Source organism: Cebus imitator, unplaced genomic scaffold (genome assembly GCF_001604975.1).
Source record: "Cebus imitator isolate Cc_AM_T3 unplaced genomic scaffold, Cebus_imitator-1.0 Scaffold239, whole genome shotgun sequence".
NCBI lineage: Eukaryota > Metazoa > Chordata > Mammalia > Primates > Cebidae > Cebus > Cebus imitator.
This window is the reverse complement of record NW_016107554.1, coordinates 1,325,058-1,344,493: the sequence shown is the minus strand read 5'-3', so window position 1 is coordinate 1,344,493 and position 19,436 is coordinate 1,325,058.

Genomic DNA, 19,436 nt, shown 5'->3' with positions numbered 1-19,436 from the left:
CTGTAGGACCTTTTAGAATCAGAAATTGAGATAGAGGGAGGAGTAGGACTATAAAGACAATAGGGAGTTCCAAGTTATGAGCAGGACAGAAATGCAAGTAGCAGAAGCTAAAGAAAAAATACACACTCCAGGAATGCTTGATAGTGGGTAGTGAAGAAGGTGGTGACATTATATGTGTGTGTGTATGTGTGTGCGTGTGTGACTATATATGCAGATATATATAATGCCATTATATGACATATATACATTATGTCATATGACTATATATATATATCTCAACAGAGAGAGAGAGAAAGGGGAGGGAAGAAGCGAGAAAGACAGACAGACAGAGGCTGACTCACAAAGAGATTCAGAAAGACATCATGTCTGCTTTCTAGGATAGCTTTGATACCCGAAGATGTTCTAGTTGTAGTCCAATAAATTCCCCACTTTCTGAAGCTGGTGTGCATGATCCTCTTTCTCTAGAAACCTAAAGTGCCCCAGAAGCACAAAATGACTTCTCGGTGACCCAAGAGGCTGACCCCAGTGCAGGCAGCAGTGAGAGACCTGGGAAGCTGGCGGGAGTTGTTTTTATGAGCACACAATGATGGTGGCTTCCGTGGTGTGATCTCAGAGGGAAAAGAAAACAGCACCACCTTCTTGGTCCTAATAGTGTCTTTCATGAGCCTTCTAAATTATCTCTCCCACCTCACTCCACCCCCTTTTCAACTAAAACATAAAATTAATCCATGAATATGGCTTTTTAAAAATTCGGCCAGGCACAGTGGCTTACACCTGTAATCCCAACATTTTGGGAGGCCAAGGCAGGCAGATCACCTGAGGTCAGGAGTTCAACACCAGGCTGGTGAACATGGCAAAACCCCATCTCTACTAAAAATACAAAAATTAGCTGGGCATGGTGGTGTGCACCTGTAATCCTAGCTACTCGGGAGGCTGAGGCAGGAGAATCATTTGAACCAGGTGTCAGAGGTTAAAGTGAGCCAAGATTGCACTTCAGCCTGGGCAAAAGAGGGAGACTACATCTCAAAAAAATTAAAAAAATTACCCAGTTCAAAAGTGAGATGAAAACCGTCTTTCATCCCAAACTCTTAATTCCTTGAACATTCTTCTCTGTCAAAGATTATGCTAGTATTTCTTTCTTTTATAGTTTTCCAGAGATATTTTACACATGTTCAAGCATATAAACATACTAACACGTAAATAACTCTTTAACAGAAAATATAGACTGTTTTTGCACAAATATGAGTATATTTATAAGATATATTTGCACAAATAAAAATACTGGGCTCCAAACTATGTGCCTTTTCAATTTTAACAGATAAAGCCAAATTCCCACCCTCAAAGTTGTATTTATTAATACTTCAGCCCATGACATATAAGAGAAACACAAACCCTTTCCTACCATGCCTCATCAAGTCTTCAGAGCTTTGCCAAAGGGATAAGCAAGACATACTATTCCATGGTTTTCATTTGTATTTCTTTGATTTTGTAAAGAGGCTGAGGGGCTCTAAGTTTCCTTTTGATGCCTCTATAGTCTACCTTCCTTTCCCCTATGTTCTCCTCTTACTGGACGTTCTGCTCAAAGTGTCGTCCCCAAATCTCCTTGGAGCTTGTTAGAAATTTAGAATTTTATACCCTAACTCAGGCCTGCCCGATTAAAACTCAGCATCTTAACAAGATCTCATGTAATTCATATGTACATTAAATTTCAGGAGCATGGTTATAGACATTCTTCCCTTGCCCATGATGTGGAGCTCATTTCAAGTTTACAAACTTCCAAGAAGTTCAACTCAGTTCATGTGAAAGGATTCCTTGGTGCTTGGCCATGGAGTGGGTACTGTCACCATCATGGTTTAACTTATCAAATTGTCTGCCTCCATTCCTCCCCTGCCCCCAGGGTGTAGACAGCCCATTTCTAACTTGCACCACTGTCATCTGTCTACATGTCATTTATTTATTAATGGGGCATACAAAGCTGATGATTTACAAAAATATGCCAAGCCCATGAGTGTGCTTAACCAGGACATGTAATTATAGAAAATATTACCATCAGCTGAGTAATATATTCTCTATTCTTCACCTCCAATTAAAAGTCCATTTTGAGGTGTGAATCTGATTCACGATAAGAAATGATTTTCCTAATTCTGTAAAATGACCTGATGTCATTGACCTGTTCAAGCAGTTTTAGCTTGGTAAAGGTATCCCCTTAACAAACAAACAACAACAAGGGTCCTTTCATATTAGTTTGCTACAACTATCATAACAAAGTACCACAGATTGGTTAATTTGGATAAGAGAAATCACTCACAATATTAAAGGCTAGATCCCACAAGATCAAGGGATCAGCAGGATTGGTTTCCTCTGAGGCCTCATCCTTGGCTTGCGGATGGTCATTTTTCCCTGTGTCTTCACATGGTCTTCCCTCTGAACTTGTCCATGTCCTAATCTTCTCTTCTTATAAAAAGAGCAGTCACAGTAGGTTAAAGTCCACACCAATGGCCTCATTTTAGGCTAATTACCTCTTTAAAGACACTGTCTTTAAATACAGTCACATTCTGCAGTACTAGAGGTTAGGACTTCAACACGTAAATTTGGAGAAGACATTGCAGCCCGTAACACCTTTCAAATAAAATGTGATTTGAAAAGTAAAGATGTAATGACTGGCTTCCTTTTGTTGTTTTAATTAATATAGATATTGCTAGAATATTCTACAGAAAATATACACATGAAAAGCGATCCATTGTATGCATTTTGGTAATTTACCTCAAGCGCTGTATTCCAGTTTTTCTGTATAAACCAGGAAACAAATGTATACTCTATCCTCTCCAAGCTTCTTCAACAGACCACAAAATTTCAGTCTTTAAAAGTGACATTTGTCATCTTCAAAAGCTTGTGTTTATTCTCCTCCCTGTGGTCTTTATTACGGTGCAGCTGTCTCCAAAGCACGGATGCACGGTCCAAGATTCACAGCTGTCCCAGGACAGAGCAAATCCTCTGTCATCACTTCACAGGTGAGGAAATCAATGTCCAAGGAGGTTAGGGAAGTTAACAACATTTCACAAATCACATGTAATAAATTGCGGTTTTAAAAACAGAACCAATCATACACACTGTAGATTCCAACTACTGTATATGACATTCTGGGAGAGGCAGAACTATGGAGACTGTAAAGAATCAGGGCTTAAGGGGAAGGGAAGAGTGAATATGTGAAGCAGAGAGGATAGAGGATTTGTAGGGCAGTGAACTACTCTGTGATACTATGATGTTGAATACATGCCATTATAAATTTGTCCAAATCCATAGAATGTACAACACTAAAAGTGAACCTTAATGTGAACTATGAATTTTGGGTGATAATGATGTGTCAATGTAAGTTCATTAATTGTAATAAATGTATCACTCTAATTGGGGATGGTAATAGTTGGGGAGGCTGTGCATGTGGCAGGGGAGGAAATATAAGGAAAATCTCTATACCTTCCATTCAATTTTGCTCTGAACCTACAACTGCTCTGAAAAATTAAATCTATTAATAAAAAAAAGAAACCCAATTCTTCAGGCTCCTCCAGTGAGGTATTTCAACTACATTCTAAGTAGATTACAACGTTGGTGAGCATTTATTGAGGAAAAATAGAAGTATATGGTATATGAGAACACCATTCTGAGACAAAAGACTTAGAAGCACAAATAATTTTAGTATTTTTCTCTAAAGCTAGTTTCCCTCTCCATAAGATTAACTAGAGTATGGCATTTTAGGGTGGCTTCTGTAAGGGTGGAAATTTTAGGCATCATTCACATTATGTATCTTTAATAGCTTTCCAGGCACTGTGTTATAAAATGATGGTGCTGCCTCCCACAAATGAGTCAAGTTCTATGCTGTGTATGTTTTTCCTCAGCTGATAACGATTAGCTGAGTATCATCATGGGTTTTTGCTGGGCTGGTTTTAATGCTGAGTAAAACATGACTCATATGTTTGGTTCAAAGACTATGACCACACATCTATTTTCTTGTAATACTTTTTGGCAATTTCATTTCTGTTGGATTGCTTGACTTTTACTTATTAATTTTCCCAAGCTCATTAGGTAGTATAGATGTTTACCCTTTGTCTTATAAAAATTGCAAATATTTTTTGACAGACTGTCTTATTATGTTGTATTTGCCATATGGAAGTAAGTTTTGTTTTGTTTTTGTTTGTTTCTAGTGGTAAAATCTATCAAATTTTGCCTTTGTGGTTTCTGGATTTCACTCCACAGTATTTTTATTCTTGCTAAGATTATGTAATCATTTACATTTGGGCTTAGTACTTGATTAGTTTTAAAAAATACATTTCATTTTCAAATACATCTAGAATTTGTTTGTGTTTGTGATAAAAGGAGAGGTATAACTTTATTTTTTCCTCACTGTATAATCAATTATACCAGCAATAATTTTATTAATTTATCCATATTTTATCCACCTTAATCATATACTCAATTCTCATCATGTGAGTCAAAGTCCAGTTTCTCTAGTCTTCTCCATTAATTATTTTGTTTATTCTCACATCATTACCACACTCTTTAATTTCTGCAAATTTCTATTATGTCCTGTTATCAATTAAGCACGTTTTGTGATATTCTTCTTTTTAAAAAATATTATCTTGGCTTGAGAAAATCAAATTACCTTTGTTTGCAGATGACATGATCCTGTGTCTAGAAAATCCCATTGTCTCAGCCCAAAAGCTTCTTAAGTTGATAAGCAACTCCAGCAAAATCTCAGGATATAAAATCAATGTGCAAAAATTGCTAGCATTCCTATATACTACAACAGGCAAGCAGAGAGCCAAATCATGAACGAACTCCCATTTACAATTGCTACAAAAATAATAAAATAGCTAGGAATGTAGCATACAAGCAAAGTGAAGAACCTCTTCAAAGAGAACTACAAACCCCTGCTCAAAGAAATCAGAGTGAATACAAGCAAATGGAGAACCATTTCATGCTCATGGTTAGGAAGACTCAATATCAAGAAAATGGCCATACTGCCCAAAGTAATTTATAGATTCAATGCTATTCTCATTATACTACCATTGACATTCTTCATAGAATTAGAAAAAAAATCTATTTTAAAATTTATATAAAACCAAAAAAAACTCCGAATAGCCAAGTCAATTCTAAGCAAAAAGAACAAATCCATAGGCATTACACTACACAACTTCAAACTTGCTATAAGGCTTCAGTAACCAAAACAGCATGGTACTGGTACAAGAACACACAGATAGACCAATGGAATAGAATAGAGGGCTCAGAAATGTGACCACACACCTACAATCATCTGGTCTTTGACAAACCTGACAAAAACAAGCAATGGGGAAAGCACTATTTAATAAATGGTGCTGGAGAACTAGCTAGCCATATGCAGAAAATAGAAACTGAACCCCTTCCTTATACCATACACAAAAATTAACTCAAGATGAACTAAAGACTAAAATGTAAAACCCAAAACTATAAAAACCCTAGAAGAAAATCTAGGCAATACTATTCAAGACATAGGCATGCACAAAGATTTCATGATGAAAACATCAAAAGCAATTGCAACAAAAGCAAAAATTGACAAATGAAATCTGATTAAACTAAAGAGTTTCTACAGAGGAAAAAAAATCAGAGTGAACATACAACCTACAGAATGGAAGAAAATTTTTGCAGTTTATCCTCTGACAAAGGTCAAATATTGAGAATCTACAAGGAGCTTAAACAAATTTACAAGAAAAAAAAAACCCCATTAAAAAGTGGGCAAAGGACATGAACAGACACTTCTCAAAAGATGACATACATGCAGCCAACAAACATATGAAAATAAGCTCAACATCACCGATCACTGGAGAAATGCAAATCAAAACCACCATCTCACACCCGTCAGAATAGCTATTAATAAAATGGTAAAATACAACAGTAATGCCTTTACACTGTTGGTGGGAGTGTAAATTCGTTCAATCATTGTGGAAGACAGTGTGGTAATTCCTCAAAGACCTAGAGGCAGAAATACCATATGACCCAGCAGTCCTATTACTTGGTATATATCCAAAGGAATATAAATCATTCCATTATAAAGGTACATGCATGTGTATGTTTATTGCAGCACTGTTTACAGTAGTAAAGTCATGGAATCAAGCTAAATGCCGACCAATGATAGAATGGATAAAGAAAATGTGGTATATATATACCATGGAATACTATGCAGCCATAAAAAGGAATGAGATCATGTCCTTTTCAGGAATGTGGATGGGTTTGGAAGCTGTTATCCTCAGCAAACTAATCCAGGAACAGAAAACCAGACACCACATGTTCTCATTTATAAGTGGGACCTGAATGAGGAGAACACATGGACACATTGTTTTGGAAAGAACAACACACACTGGGCACCTGGTGGTGGTGGGGAAGAGCATCAGAAAAATAGCTAATGGATGCTTGGCTTAATATCTGGGTGATGGGATGATCTGTTCAGTAAACCACCATGGCACAAGTTTATCTATGTATCAAAGCTGCACATCCTGCACGTGTACCCTTGAACTTTTTTTTTTTTTAAAAGATGGGGTTTCACCATGTTGGCCGGGATAGTCTCGATCTTCTGATCTCATGATCCACCTGCCTCGGTCTCCCCAAGTGCTGGGATTACAGAAGTAAGCCACTGTGTCCGGCACCCTTGAACTTAAAATAAAAGTTGAAGAAAAAAATTATTTGTGCTTTTATATCATACTTAAACTTCCAAAATAATTTTTCAGTTGTCTAGTTTTTAAAACTTTGAGTTTTTAATTTTAATCAATTCCATTTTGATTTTAGAAATGATTAAAGCACTAAATCAAAATATGAATAATTATTATATAATTTTAGATTGACATGCAATCCAGAAAGCATAAAAGTAAAACTTGATAAACATCAAACTATGAAACTATTACAATAAAACATTCGGGAGAAGTCTCCAGGTCATAGATGTGGGCAAAAATTTCTTGAGTGATACTTCACAAACACAGGCAACCAAAACAAAAATAAATAAATGGGATTACATCCAGTTTAAAAGCTTCTGCACAGCAAATGATGCAATCAATAAAGTGAAGAGACAACCCACAGAATTAGAAAATATTTATAAACTACATAACTGACAAAGGACAAATAACCAGAAGATATAAGGAGCTCAAACAACTCCATAGGAAAAGAAATCTAATAATTCGATCAAAAATTAGCAAAAGATTTGAGTAGACATTTCTCAAAAGAAGACATGGAAATGACAAACAGGCATATAAAAAGGTGTTCAACATCATTGAACATCAGAGAAATGCAAATTAAAAGCTGTTCTCAGCAAGTTAAAAATTCCTAAGCATATTTTTTATGATACCTCATAGACAATATTAAATTAGTTACCAAAACTTGTCAGACATGGATTTTGTTGTGCAAAGTTATCATTTTCTTTATAAAGATCTTTGGATTTAAAAAAAAAAAAAAAGCAAAATTTTAGGCCTCACCCTATTTTAACAAAATCTCCAGGTGATTGATATGTGCATCAAAGTGAGAAGCTCTGATCTGATGGGCTTAAATTTTACTTATTGATTAATTTTAAGCAATGGAATCACTTCACGATCATCTTATATTTGAGCTTACTATAAAACAGCAACTCTTACCACAAAAAGGGTAATCATGTGAGATGATGGATATGCTAAATTGCTTAATTGTAATCATTTCACTATGTATGTATATGTCAAACATCATGTTATATACCTTAAATTTTTACAATAAGGCAAAAGGAAAAAAGAAGAACAGTGAAATTAGATCATCTCTAGTTGAAGAGAGACAAGGAATCGTGAGCCCACCTGCTTGTCCCCACCTGATAACCCTGAAGGAACTAACAAATCTACTACATTCCTCCAGCCCCCACCAGGACTCCAAGAAACACAATCTGAAATCTATATTGGCCCAATACTCTTTAAATAAAAAACGTAATTTACAATAAAAACTAGTAGTCAAGATGGCAGGACAGTCTTCTCTTGGGAAAAAGAAGAAGAAAGAAAAAAAGTCCTAACAGGCTCACTCCTCTGCTCCCCAGAGCCTATTGCCTGCCCCAGATTCACTGTCTTTTCCCATCGTGGCCAAGGCTGCCTATGCTACACTTCATCTGACAGCACAGAGCTGGCCTGTCCCAGTGCACACTGCAAGGAAAAGACATTTCTCAGCACCTGTGTGTCTGTGGATGCCTCCAGCCAAACCCTGCAGTTAAACCATTGGAAATGCAGCTGACCTTCCTGTAGGAGCCGACATCCTTCACTCATAGCACTCATTGGGGAATCAGACAGCATCCCAGTGACATTCTTCACAGCTGCTGGCAACGGCCTTTAATTCATCTGGTATTTAACCAGGGTGAAGCATCCTCTGGCTATAACATGTTTGTTGGTGTGAGCTGAGCCTGGCTCATCTTCTGCTCCCTCAAGTTCAGGGTTTCACACCAATTTAGACTCTGCCAGCAATACAGCCATTGCACAAAATACTCTCCTTCCATCTTCAGTGTGTGTTTTTGCATTTTTATTCTTCCGGTCACGTCTTGGTCAACAGAGAATCACAGAGTAGAGCTGGAATGTATCATTTTACAGATAAAGAAATAAGGCCTAGAGGACCATACAACTTGCAAATAGAGTCAGGATGCCATCAGTTTTTCTGATTCCAGATGCATTTTTCATGGACACATTTTGTCTCGATATTAGGTTCCTTACCTCATAACAGGTCAAAGCAGTGTTCAGCCAGTCCTTGAAATCACAGAATATCTTTTAGCATCTTTAAGGAACCATGCATTTTTTTGGAAACCCCAAAATATGCATGCAATTATGTTTATATCTCTCTCCAGAATCTTCTTAGCATGAGTTCTCAGACAGGAAAATGTGAATAAATATCTCTGAATGTAGATTTTGTAATCAAAGCAGGGCCATGTAGAAGGAAACATGGGTGTGTGTATAAGAATTCTAATAGTTTTTGAGGGTTCACAAGCTCCTGATTTGAACCTTTTGAGTCAATTAATGTTTGTTACTGAAAGGAAGGACACTCATAAACAGCTCCTGTTAGTGGGTAAATAGCAAGCCTTCCATGACAGGCCCAAAGTCATAACTTTGAGTGTCAGATTCTGCTGTTAAGCTCTTCATCTTTCCATCCTACAAGTTTTTGACTTTGGTATTTGGTCATAGTAGTAAAAGGGTGCTTTTCCTGAAAAGCAGACAAAAGCATCACAAACACTTAAAAGAGATTACCCCAATCATGAATAAAGTGATTATTCATCTATTCTAAATAACTTAGCAAGACCTCATCAATCCTGGTGTATGCTCTTGAGAAAACCTGTACTTCCCTATAATGACGTGGTCAGTATCTCTTTCCCTGATCAACCAGATACTCCATGCATATGAAGGTTTGGTCTTATTCAAAGCCCTATTCCTCAATTCCTTTTCAAAAGAAGCCCAATAAACATTTGCTGAATGAATTATCTTTAAATCAGTTTTCTTTTATTGCAAAGATATTGGTTAAAATTATTGTTATTATTATTTGCAAGTAACCAAAAACACATCATGCTTAAGCAAAATAAGAAATTTCTTCCTGTGCCCCAGTAACAAACTGAAATCAAGGGATCTTTTATACTCTGTTCACCACTTTCTTATTTCTACTTCTTTCAGTTCCTTTCTTTTCCTTTGCCTAATTTTCTTTCTCACTACAAACCAGCTTTGTCTGTGTCTCAGTCTACAGGCAAAATTTTACACATCTTTATTTCTGCTACCTGGAAAAATATCAAAGGGATTTTAATTCCAATGTCAAGTTTCTGAAGAAGGAACTTACAAGACAATTAATCACTTTCATGGGGGGAAAAGACAGGGATCACATTGTGTGGGTGGCCGTTTTCATGTCAGTCATTTGGGTGAGTTTGCCATAGGGCAACTCCTAAAAGGAGATCCATCTCAGGGCCTTTCTATTTTTATGCATTTCCTCTCGTGTAAACCAGTTTTTCATTTTGCTAACTTTTCTCCTTTTATATTTTTTATTCTTTTGTTTTTCTTAGCAATATTTTATAATTTAGTGCAGAATCCCCTGTAAATATTTTAAGCAGAGGAACCTAACACAGTTGATTAGATGCCTATAAAGTTCCTGAAAACTCTATAGGAGCAGGCTCTATGCTGGGCCCCTAAGAATGACTCCTAAACCATCACAGAACTGGTCCTCAAAAGCTGCTGCTATAATACATCTGCCACCATCAGGAAGAACAAGCCACTGCAGCTGAGACCAAAGGAATATGAGGTCCCCACGGTTCTAGCACAAATGCCTCCTGACAGCCACAAAGGTGGGGATGAGACCCTGGAATGTTACTTTAGACCTCACATCCCCACAGCTGTACCTAAAACCAAAAACAAAGAGCCAACAGCAGCATCTGGCACACTTCTGCCTCTAAATCCTCACAGAAATGCATTCATGGGTGGATCTGTTTTGAATCTACCACCCTGTCTGCAAAGGAGCCTGGGAAATGTTCATTTTTACTTTTCAACGTCTGACATACTGGAAGGCACATGGAAAGGAAGTGGGGTAAGATCCTAAGTGCTACTTGACTGTCACACACACACACACACACACACAAACACACACAAGAGTATGTTCAGAGAGATTTCAATTTTTAATTAAATTGTACAGTTTTGTTTTATTTGTCATTTCTTCTATTGCTTCAAAGCTTATAATGTCATCCTATTCCAGGGAGGTTTAATAAATATTATTACTTCTCATTATCTTCTTATTGGTACTGTCATTTAAAAATAAGACAGGCACAGAAACACAAAAATAAAAGTACTTGCTGGGAAATTATTGGGGAATAATATTGTATTTTTTCATCAAAATTATATTCAACACTATTGATTTTAGAACCAGAAAACCCCACAGTGATTTAAAAAAAAAAAAAAAGAACAATGTGCAAACTAATACAAATTCTGCTTTGAGTGGCATTTTTGGCCATTGTAAATGGCTATGGGCAAATCATGTCATAGAACTCTGATGTGCAATTTTGAAATACATAGGTGAGAAGTTATCCTCAACTCTGGTCTATTCTCAAAAGACAGTTGATGATGCAGAATGCCACAGGATCAGGAAGAACAAGGCAACTCAGGTGTCATAGTCACCAAGTGACATTCTCTATTTTATTCAAAGCTTAATGCAGAAATGATTTTTATTTTCCTGTAACTATTTATCTTGAGGCTTTCTAAACTCTTTGATTTTTTAAAAGTCAGATCCATTAAACCTAGTCAAATGCACTCATCTTATTCAGTAGTTAGAAGAAAACTACCACACTCAGACTTGCTTTCCTCACACCGTAATGGCATCCTCCACCTCCTACTTGGGGTAAGCCAGAGAGGTACTGAATGCCAACCTATGGAAGTTGGTTTTCAAGAAGCAGCATCTGTCTTTCCACACAAGTCCTGGGACCCTAGTTGGTATTGTGGTCCTTGCAGTTCCCTCGGTACTACAATCTGTTGATTTAGTCAATTGAGGGCTCACTCCAGCTGTTATAACCTTGAGGAAAGCAACCTTCTCCAATGTGCCTTTCAATAAGACTTTGGTGAGCCACTTCTCCACCTTGTTTGTGGGCAATTATGTGTGGTCTGCTGAAGGAGGAAGGTCATTGATTTTGTATTCTAAATCAGTAGTTCTCAATCTTTACTATACATCAAAATAAACCTTAGACATTTTTAAATATATATATATATATATATATATATATATATATATATATATATATATTACATGTGAATGATCAGAGGAGAAATTCAATGAATTGGAACCAGGATGGGGTCAGGGATACCTATATATAGAAGGCTGGGCATGGTGGCTCACACCTGTAATCCTAGCAGTTTGGAAGGCCGAGGAGGGCAGATCACAAGGTCAGGAGTTCGAGACCATTCTGGCCAGCATGGTAAAACCCCGTCTCTACTAAAAATCCAAAAATTAAGAGAGACAATCCAAGATGGCTAAATAGGAACAGCTCTGGATTGCAGTTCCCAGGAAAAACACAGAGGGTGAGTGATCACCACATTTCCAAATGAATTTTTACTGTCCACAGACCAGGAGATTCCTAGGCGGAAAAACACCACAAGTCTCTAGCAAGGCTATTTCAGCTGTCACAGTGGGTCTCCTCACAAAAACTCACACAAATCAGGGCGCCATTTCAACTGGCACCTGCAATGCCTGGGAGACAGAGTCGCCCTTTCAACTGAAAAAAAGGAGGCTGAAACAGAGAGCCAGGTGATCTGGCTCAGCCAGTTCTACCCCCAAAGACCAGCAATCTGAAATGCTCTAGACTGAGAGTTTCACAGCAAGCACAGCTGGACCCGGGACAGTCTAGCTCTATGGAAGGAAGGGCATCTGCCATTATCAAGGCAGTCCACCACTACCGAGGCAGTCTACCATTACTTAGGCAGTCCACCATTACCGCACAGTCTGCCATTACAGAGACAGTCCTCGATTACTGAGGCAGACTGCCATTACCAAGGAAGTTCTAACTGTACCTCTGTAAACAAAACTGCAAGGAAGTTCACACAGCAGCTGGGCAGAGCCCACAGCAGCTCAGCAATGCCTCTGCTGGCAGACTTTGACTAGGCTACCTCCTCGCTGAGCAGGGCATCTCTGAAAAGGAACTTATACATAAAGCCCCACCTTCCATGGACAGAGCACCTGGGAAAAAAGGTGGTTATGAGTTCCGCTGCAGCAGACTTAAATGTACCTGCCCAACAGCTCTGAATGGAACAATGGAGCTCACAGGTCAGCACTTGAGCTCCCATAAGGGACAGACTGTCTCCTCAAGCAGCTCCCCAACCCCCGTATATCCAAAGAGTCACGTCATAAAAGAGTTCAGGCTGACATCTGGCAAGTATCTTTCTGGGACAAAGATGGAAGAAGAAACTGGCAGCAACCCTTACTGTTCTACAGCCGCTACAGGTGATCCCCAGGCAAGCAGGGTCTGGAGTGGACCTACAGCAGTCCTACAGCAGAGGGGCCTAACTGTTAGAAGGAAAACTGAAAAACAGAAAGAAATAACTTCATCATCAATAAAAAGGACATCTACTCAGAGACCCCATCCAAAAGTCACCAACTACAAAGACCACAAGATAAATCCACAAAGATGGGAAGAAACCAGCACAAAAAGGATGAAAACACCCAAAACCAGAAGGCCTCTCCTCCTACAAGGGATCAGAATGCCTCACCAGCAAAGGAAAAAGGCTGGTTGGAAAATGAGTCTGATGAATTGACAGAAACAAGTTTCAGAAGGTGGGTAATAACAAACTTCTCTGAGCTAAAAGAACATGTTCTAACCGAATGCAAAGAAACTAAGAACCTTGAAAAACGGTTTGACGAAAATGCTAACAAGAATAAATAGCTTAGAGAGGAATATAAATGAATTGATGTAGCTGAAAAATACAACACGAGAATTTCGCGAAGCATATACAAGTTTCAATAGCCAAATCAACCAAGCAGAAGGATATCAGAGATTGAAGATCAACTCAGTGAAATAAAATGAGAAGGCAAGATTAGAAAAAAAAGAGTAAAAAGAAATGAACAAAGCCTCCAAGAAATATAGGATTATGTGAAAAGACCTAACGTACATTTGATAGGTGTACCTGAATGTGATGGAGAGAATGAATCCAAGCTGGAAAACACTCTTCAGGATATTATCCAGGAGAATGTCCCCAACCTAGCAAGGCAGGACAATATTCAAGTCCAAAAAATACAGAGAACACCACAAAGATATTCCTCAAGAAGAGCAACCCCAAGGCACATAATCATCAGATTCATCATGGTTGAAATGAAGGAAAAAATGCTAAGGGCAGCCAGAGAGAAAGGTCAGGTCACCCACAAAGGAAAGCCCATCAGACCCACAGCAGATCTCTCCACAGAAACCCTACATGTCAGAATAGAGTAGGGGCCAATATTCAACTTCCTTAAAGAAAAGAACTTTCAACCTAGAATTTCATATCCAGCCAAACTAAGCTTCATAAGCGAAGTAGAAATAAAATCCTATGCGAACAAGCAATAGCTAAGAGATTTCATCACCACCAGACCTGCATTACAAGAGATCCTGAAAGAAGCACTAAACATAGAAAGGAACAACCAGTACCAGTCACTCCAAAAATATACCAAATGGTAGAGAGCATCGACACAATGAAGAAACTGCATCAACTAATGGGCAAAACAACCAGCTAGCATCAAAAAATGGCAGGACCAAATTCACACATAACAATATTAACCTTAAATGTAAATGGGCTAAATACCCCAATCAAAAGACACAGACTGGCAAATTGGGTAAAAAGTCAAAACCCATCAGTGTGCTGTCTCCAGGAAACTGATCTCCCATTCAAGGATACACATAGGCTCAAAATAAAGGGATGGAGGAAGATTTACCAAGCAAATGGAGAGCAAAAAAAGCAGGATTTGCAATCCTAGTCTCTGATAAAATAGACTTTAAACCAACAAAGATCAAAAGAGAAAAAGAAGGGCATTACATAACGGTAAAAGGATCAATGCAACGAGAAGAGCTAATGATCCTAAATATATACGCACCCAATACAGGAGCACCCAGTTACATAAAGCAGTTTCTTAACGACCTACAAAGAGACTTAGACTCCCACGTAGTAATAGTGGGAGACTTTAACACTCCACGGTTAATATTAGACAGATCAACGAGACAGAAAATTAACACGGATATCCAGGACTTGAACTCAGATCTGGACCAAGCAAACCTAATAGACATTTACAGAACTCTCCACCACAAATCCACAGAATATACATTCTTCTCAGCACCACATCACACCTACTCTAAAATTGAACATATAATTGGAAGTAAATCACTCTTCAGCAAATGCAAAAGAATGGAAATCATAACAGACTCTCAGACCACAGTGCAATCAAATTAGAACTCAGGATTAAGAAACTAACCTAGAACTGCACAACTTCATGGAAACTGAACAACTGGCTCTTGAACGTTGACTGGATAAACAATGAAATAAAGGCAGAAATAAAGATGTTCTTCGAAACCAATGAGAATGAAGACACAACGTACCAGAATCTCTGAGACACATTTAAAACAGTGTCTAGAGGAAAATTTATAGCAATAAATGCCCATATGAGAAGCAAGGAAAGATCTAAAATCTACACCCTATCATCAAAATTGAAAGAGCTAGAGGAGCAAGATTTAAAAAAACTCAAAACTAGCAGAAGATAAGAAATAACTAAGATCAGAGCAGAATTGAAGGAGATAGAGACACAAAAAAACCCTTCAAAAATCAATAAATCCAGGAGCTGGTTTTTTGAAAAGATCAACAAAATAGACCACTAGCCAGATCAATAAAAAAAGAAAAGAGAAGAATCAAATGGATGCAGTAAAAAACGATAAAGGGGTATCACCACGGAGTCCACAGACATGCAAACCATCATCAGAGATTACTACAAACAACTCTATGCACATAAACCAGTAAACCTGGAAGAAATGGATAAATTCCCAGACACTTGCACCCTCCTAAGCCTAAACCAGGAAGAAGTTGAAACCCTGAATAGACCAATAACAAGGTCTGAAGTTGAGGCAGCAATTAATAGCCTATCAACCAAAAAACGCCCAGGTCCAGATGGGTTCACAGCTGAATTCTACCAGACATACAAAGAGGAGCTGATACCACTCCTTCTGAAACTAATCCAAACAATCCAAAAAGAAGGAATCCTTCCCAAATCATTTTATGAGACCAACATCATCCTGATACCAAAACCTGGCAGACTCACCAAGAAAAGGAAACTTCAGGCTAATACCCATGATGAACATAGATGCAAAAATCTTTAACAAAATACTGGCAAACTGATTGCAACAGCACATCAAAAAGCTTACCCATCATGATCAAGCAGGCTTCATTCCGGGGATGCAAGGCTGGTTCAACATACACAAGCCTATAAATGTAATTCACCACATAAACAGAACCAAAGACAAAAACCACACGATTATCTCAATAGATGGAGAGAAGGCCTTTGACAAAATTCAACAGCCCTTCATTCTAAAAACTCTCAATAAACTAGGTATCGACGGAACGTAACTCAAAATATTAAAAACTATTTGCAACAAACCAACAGCCAATATGAATGGGCGAAAACTGGAAGCATTCCCTTTGAAATCTGGCACTAGGCAAGGATGCCGTCTCTCACCACTCCTATTCAATATAGTATTGGAAGTTCTAGCCAGAGCAATCAGGCAAGAAAAGGAAATAAAGCGTATTCAATTAGGAAAGGAAGAAGTCAAATTGTCTCTATTTGCAGATGACATGATTGTATATTTAGAAGACTCCATCTTATCAACCCAAAATCTCCTGAAACTGATAAGCAACTTCAGCAAAGTCTCAGGATAAAAAATCAACATGCAAACATCACAAGCATTCCTGTACACCAGTAACAGATTTAAAGAGAGCCAAATCAAGAACGAACTGCCATTCACAATTGCTACAAAGAGAATAAAATACCTAGGAATACAACTAACAAAGGATGTAAAGTACCTCTTCAAGGAGAACTACAAACCACTGCTCATGGAAATAAAAGAGGACACAAACAGATGGAGAAACATTCCATGCTCATGGTTAGGAAGAATCAATATTGGGAAAATGGCTATATTTCCCAAAGTAATTTATAGATTCAGTGCTATCCCCATCAAGCCACCTATGACCCTCTTCACAGATCTGGAAAAAACCATCTTAAACTTCATATGGAACCAAAAGTGAGCCCACATAGGAAAGTCAATTCTAAGCAAAAGAGCAAAGCTGGAGGCATCGTGCTACCTGACTTCAAACTATACTACAAGGCTCAGCAATAAAAACAGCATGAAACTGGTACCAAAACAGAGATAATAGACCAAGGGAACAGAACAGGGGCCTCAGAAGCAATGCCACACATCTACAACCATCTGATCTTTGACAAACCTGAGAAAAGCAACGGGGAAAGGATTCCCTGTTTAATAAATGGTGTTGGGAAAACTGGCTAGCCATGTGCAGAAAGCAGAAGCTGGACCCCTTCCTGACAACTTACGCTAAAATTAACTCCAGATGCATTAAAGACTTACATGTAAGAACTAACACCACAAAATCCCTAGAAGAAAACCTAGGCAAAACTATTCAGGACATAGGCATAGGCAAGGACTTCATGACTAAAACACCAAAAGCATTGGCAACAAAAGCCCAAATAGACAAATGGGACCTAATTAAACTCCAGAGCTTCTGCACAGCAAAAGAAACATCATTAGAGTGAACCGGCAACCAACAGAATAGGAAAAAGTTTTTGCAATCTACCCATCTGACCAACACTACATTGAGATATCACCTCATGCCAGTTAGAATGGCGATCACTAAAAAATCTGGAGACAACAGATGCTGGAGAGGCTGTGGAGAAATAGGAACACTTTTACACTGTTGGTGGGAGTGTAAATTAGTTCAACCATTGTGGAAGACAGTGTGGCGATTCCTCAAGGACCTACAAATAGAAATTCCATTTGACCCAGCAATCCCATTACTGGGATTTATAATCCAAAGGATTATAAATCATTCTATTGTAAAAACACATGCACACGTATGTTCACTGCAGCACTGTTTACAATAGCAAAGACTTGGAACCAACCCAAATGCCCATTGATGATAGACTGGACAGGGAAAATGTGGGACATATACACCATGGAATACTATGCAGCTATAAAAAACGATGAGTTTGTGTCCTTTGTAGGGACGTGGATGAACCTGGAAACCATCATTCTCAGCAAACTGACACAAGAACAGAAAATCATACATCGCATGTTCTCACTCATAGACAGGTGTTGAACAATGATAACAGGTGGACACAGGGAGGGGAGCATCACACACTGGGGTCTGTTGGGCGGGGGGACTAGGAGAGGGACAGTGTAGGGTGGAGAGTTGGGGAGTGATAACATGGGGAGAAATGCCAGTTATAGGTGATGGGGATGGAGGCAGCAAACCACATTGCCATGTATGTACCTATGCAACAATCCTGCATGTTCTTCACATGTACCCCAGAACCTAAAGTGCAATAATATATATATATATATGCAATAATAATAATATATATATATTATTATTGCATATATAGCCAGGTGTGGTGGCAGTTATATAGATAATCCCAGAGATTCAGAATCAATTGCCTGGCAAGGGCCTAGGCATCAGCATTTTTAAGTAATTCGTGTGGTTCTATTTTGCAGCCACAGCTGACAACCACTGCATAAAATTACAACCAGCTACAGTGACCACTTTGCCCTTGTTTGTCCAGGTTTCCTCATTTTAAGACTATAAGTCTCATGCCCCAGAAACCTTTCAATCCCAGGTAAACCAGAACAATTGGTAACCCCAGGAATTGAAGTCTGTGCTCTCAGCCTCCTAAAGAAGACCTGAGTCATATAAATCCTATAAATGCACAGGCTCTGTAATTATGCAGAGGAAGCAGCACTGGACTCACAGTCCAGAAACCCAGATTTCAGCTTTTCTTCTTGCCATTTCTAACTATATGACTTTGGGAAGAGTGACTTAACTCTTTAAGATTGAGTGTCCTCAGTTCCCTACTTCCTCACTGCCATGTCATCATGGGGATCAAATAACAGCTCACGTGCCAGAGGAGGAAACTGGAGCTCAAGGAGGATAAATGACAATGCTGGGGTCATTGAATTGGTAAGAGATGTGCCCTGACTTCCAGGCCTGATTGTCTTCTACTGCAGCTGTCCTGTAGGAATGCAAAGAGGGATTCTCATGGCTACCATTGAGTCTGAGAGCCCAGTCTGAGAGCAAAGCAGTGGGCTATTCACTTTCCATACACTCGCTTCAGGGTATATATCTACAGACTTTTCTTTTTGATGTTTATTTTGAATGAAGATTGTCTGTATACAATGTGTTTGGAGGAGGTATCTTAATTTGCTTCAACTTCCAGGTCTTGGGGGTGAATTTAGATTGCACCTGAGCAGGTGCTTGACGGAAAAATTTCAGCTCCCTCTCCCATCATTGTGTGACAACTGCCTGCAATATTCAGTACAGTAACATGCTGTACAGGTTTGGAGCCTAGGAGCAATAGGCTACACCATATAGTCTATATGTGTAGCAGGCTATAGCACATAGGTATGTATTAGTACACTCTGTGATGTTCGGATGATGAAATTGTCTAATGATGCATTTCTCAGAACGTTTACCCATCATTAAGCAATGCATGACTGTAGTTGCCTAGTGAGAATTACAAAATGTTTCTCTAATCAGAATTTGTGCTTAAAGGATATTACTGTATACCTTTAAAATAGCACTCATGCCACATAAGGTGTAATATTCAACCAAACATATTTGAGAATCCAGTTCAAATAGAAAAATAATTTTTAATATTAAATTAAATGC